Here is a 4,564-nt window from a genome sequence, read left to right as displayed (position 1 = left end):
GCTGACAAAGCTTGTTAGGTGGCAGACCTCTCTGCACAGACACATTTACCAGCTGCTACATTTGGGTCTTCTTTGCACCGCCTTCTACAAGTTCTCACTGTGAATTAATTTTTTTCTTTGATTTAAAGCTCACCATGATTTCTTTTCTGTTTCAAGTAGCATATCATGCCCCATCAGTAAGTGGGACTTAAATGGACAATTTCTGGCTAGAGATCTGCAGAAGTGACCCATGCCAAGGCCATCTCTTCACTCATAGGATACCCGATTAATGGTTGCAAAGCTTTTTAGGTGCTTCAGGGATTTAAAGCAGAGTTGCTAAACTTGATCTTAACCTAAAGGGTGTCATTTCACTTAATGTCTGAATCAGTGGTGGTTGATTCATGTCTTGGGATAAACTCTTCTAATTGGATTCTGGTTTGTGTGCTCAGGTACTGGACTCTGAATGATCTAATGTTTTCCTAAGACATTTAGTAAACTTGAGTTTTATTCGTTTTGTGCGATACTGTATCTCTTACACCACAAACCTCTGCGTATCCTCTGTATGTCCTCTGTTTGGTTAAGAAAAATGTGTAAACTGGAAAATGAGCGCACTCTTGTGGACAGACATATGATTGCAATAATAAGCAAGTCTATAAGGTGTCACCCACCAAGCCAGTTTTGATAAGAGTCAAACACACTATAGCATAAGCAAGGACGTCAATTACAAACAGTAACTTAGCTCCAGTTAAAAACTGGTTCTACTGAAACATTGCAGCCACTCTAGCGGTCCTTGGTGAGCAGTCCTGGTTTATATGCATATCCAGCATCTGAACATAAATCTATCATCATTATCACCAAATTGTATCTACAGTCAACAAAGACTGCTCTGCAGGTATCTAGTCACATCAACTCTATCCAAACAGCTTACATCTGAGAGAAGATGAAATGCTGTAGCTTAAATTACTATCAATGTCATGATCTAATTGTTTCAATTTACTTGAGTTTTATTTGGAATATTTTACTTGTAAGGGGTGTGCATTCACACTAGCATTACTAGCTTCTATTCGGCAGACGACACAGACTGCATGATCAGTGAGGTCTCATTTTGTCATCATGGTCCAGAGACACAGTTACCGATTTGAACATAAAGCAGAGAGATGCCACAGCAACACTTCTGAATCTGTTGTAGGATCAGATCAAACAGCCCATGCAAGACTCAGCTTTATTGATTTCTCATCTATCTTTAATACACAATTATCTCACATTTCTGAGACACGGGATAAATTTTGTTTGGAGCCTAACTTGGCAGGAAGGATTCTGGACAAAGTGTGTTGATTGCAGTTTTTCATCCCCTGGGTCACCTCAAGGCTGCCATCCTTTGGCTGCAGGAGTTCACACTGGAAAAGACAACTAGAAATTTGTGAACGACTCTGCCATTGTGAGTCTGTTACAAGATAAGGAAGACAGCCATGGACCCGTTTTTTGATTGAGTTGAGGGAAAGAAATCATTGATAATAAAACTAAATTTTGCTCTCCACACAGAACAAATGTGTAAGCAGAGACAGAACGGACTATTCCTTCTAAGGAAACTCAATTATTTCAAAAGAGGACAAAACTAAAATTTACATTAGTCTTTTATCTATTGCCACATTCACTTTGAAACAACATTGTCAAAACTCAGTAAAGTTATTGATTTGCAGCAGTCCTTTACCATGGAGTGAAATCACAGAAAATTAGATTCTTTGACAGTAATCTACGCTCCGTCCCCTACATTTCACCTTTTGCCATCAGGCTGCCGATTCAGGTTTCCAAGGGTTAAAGAATTGTTTTATCCCCAGAGCTACTGTACAAGTATTTTGACCTGCTGAATTCTGAAATATGGGGTACTGTTAATTACTCTTTTTTGTAGAAATAGTGTGGATGTGCGTACAGATTATAACAATGACTCTCATATGTGGTCTCTTGGCTTATTGTTTTACGTCTTTCACTCATTTTCAACTTTCCTGCTAAAAAAAAATCCTCTGGAATAATAAAGGTTTAATCTAATTTAGAATGACCTTGCCTATAAATGCTCTCTGGCCTTCAGTTGTAGGTTTCCTTCAGAGCAAAACCCACAGCTCATGGTTAAGGTAAATGCACATTAGAAAAACAACGGAATGAAGCCACATGCTGCTTGAGCAATGGTCTGCACCACAATCCAGACATACAAACTCTGTAGAACCGCACTCTACACCCAAGATAGACAAGTAGGACACTGGAAATCCTGCAAAGGAGCCTTAATAAATGCTAGTAGGCCTTACCCATAAGACACTCAATGATCTCTCCCTTAATTTCTATCAATGCATTCCACCTACTAAGCTTTCAGATGAATATCGAACCCTTTTTGCTTTTGAGAAATAAAAGAGTTTTGCCCTTAACTCTGGGGATATAGCTTCTCTTTGTCTCATTATTGATTGTATTGCAACAACTGTCTCTGCAGGTTAGTAATCGGACCTTCTTTTGACATAAAAGGACCAAGTGTTTGACCCCTTGACAGCTATGAACGTTGCCATTACTAATTTTACGTGACTTTTTGTTAGTTAAATCAATCTTTACTGTACCTAACATAACAAAAGTTAAAAACTAAACTTGTACATTCACACCCAGTAAAATAAGTTTAAACAAAATAGTTTTGGATCCGTTTATAGATCATGTGATAACATTTTGATGAGAAAATGCTGTTCAGCTAATGTAGGCTGTTGTCCTCAAAAACCTTTTTTAAAACTAAATGTAAATATACAGTAAATACAGGTGCTGGTCATAAAATTAGAATATCATGACAAAGTTGATTTATTTCAGTAATTCCATTCAAAGAGTGAAACTTGTATATTAGATTCATTCATTACACACAGACTGATGTATTTCAAATGTTTATTTCTTTTAATGTTGATGATTATAACTGACAACTAATGAAAGTCCCAAATTCAGCATCTCGGAAAATTAGAATATTGTGAAAAGGTTCAACATTGAAGACACCTGGTGCCACACTCTAATCAGCTAATTAACTCAAAAGCCTTTAAATGGTCTCTCAGTTGAGTTCTGTAGGCTACACAATCATGGGGAAGACTGCTGACTTGACAGTTGTCCAAAAGACGACCATTGACACCTTGCACAAGGAGGGCAAGACACAAAAGGTCATTGCTAAAGACGCTGGCTGTTCACAGAGCTCTGTGTCCAAGCACATTAATAGAGAGGCGAAGGGAAGGACAAGATGTGGTAGAAAAAAGTGGACAAGCAATAGGGATAACCGCACCCTGGAGAGGATCGTGAAACAAAACCCATTCAAAAATGAGGGGGAGATTCACAAAGAGTGGACTGCAGCTGGAGTCAGTGCTTCAAGAACCACCACACACAGACGTATGCAAGACATGGGTTTCAGCTGTCGCATTCCTTGTGTCAAGCCACTCTTGATCAAGAAACAGCGTCACACGCGTCTCGCCTTTGGACTGCTGCTGAGTGGTCCAAAGTTATGTTCTCTGATGAAAGTAAATTTTGCATTTCCTTTGGATATCAAGGTCCCAGAGTCTGGAGGAAGAGAGGAGAGGCACAGAATCCACGTTGCGTGACGTCCAGTGTAAAGTTTCCACAGTCAGTGATGGTTTGGGGTGCCATGTCATCTGCTGGTGTTGGTCCATTGTGTTTTCTGAGGTCCAAGGTCAACGCAACCGTCTACCAGGAAGTTTTAGAGCACTTCATGCTTCCTGCTGCTGACGAACTTTATGGAGATGCAGATTTCATTTTCCAACAGGACCTGGCACCTGCACACAGTGCCAAAGCTACCAGTACCTGGTTTAAGGACCATGGTATCCCTGTTCTTGATTGGCCAGCAAACTTGCCTGACCTTAACCCCATAGAAAATCTATGGTGTATTGTGAAGAGGAAGATGCAATACGCCAGAAACCAACAATTCAGAAGAGCTGAAGGCCACTATCAGAGCAACATGGGCTCTCATAACACCTGAGCAGTGCCACAGACTGATCGACTCCATGCCACGCCGCATTGCTGCAGTAATCCAGGCCAAAGGAGCCCCAACTAAATATTGAGTGCTGTACATGCTCATACTTTCATGTTCATACCTTTCAGTTGGCCAACATTTCTAAAAATCCTTTTTTTGCATTGGTCTTAATTGATATTCTAATTTTCCGAGATGCTGAATTTGGGACTTTCATTAGTTGTCAGTTATAATCATCAACATTAAAAGAAATAAACATTTGAAATACATCAGTCTGTGTGTAATGAATGAATCTAATATACAAGTTTCACTTTTTGAATGGAATTACTGAAATAAATCAACTTTGTCATGATATTCTAATTTTATGACCAGCACCTGTAAATGTCCTGCTACCTTGAAAAAAATATTTTAGCTTAATGTTTGTCATCTTACAATTTTCTGAATATACTTGTGAATTGAAGGGTGGTGCTTTTGTACATAATCAGGCAGATGTCTATGGGGTGGAGGGACCTGACAAATTACAGAAAGATAATGATGTGCTCATCAAAACAAAGATAGTGTATCTACTCAAAAAGATGACAGAAATACCACAAG

The sequence above is a fragment of the Erpetoichthys calabaricus genome, chromosome 11, assembly GCF_900747795.2.
Source record: "Erpetoichthys calabaricus chromosome 11, fErpCal1.3, whole genome shotgun sequence".
Taxonomy (NCBI): domain Eukaryota; kingdom Metazoa; phylum Chordata; class Cladistia; order Polypteriformes; family Polypteridae; genus Erpetoichthys; species Erpetoichthys calabaricus.
Note: the sequence above shows the minus strand (reverse complement) of the source record.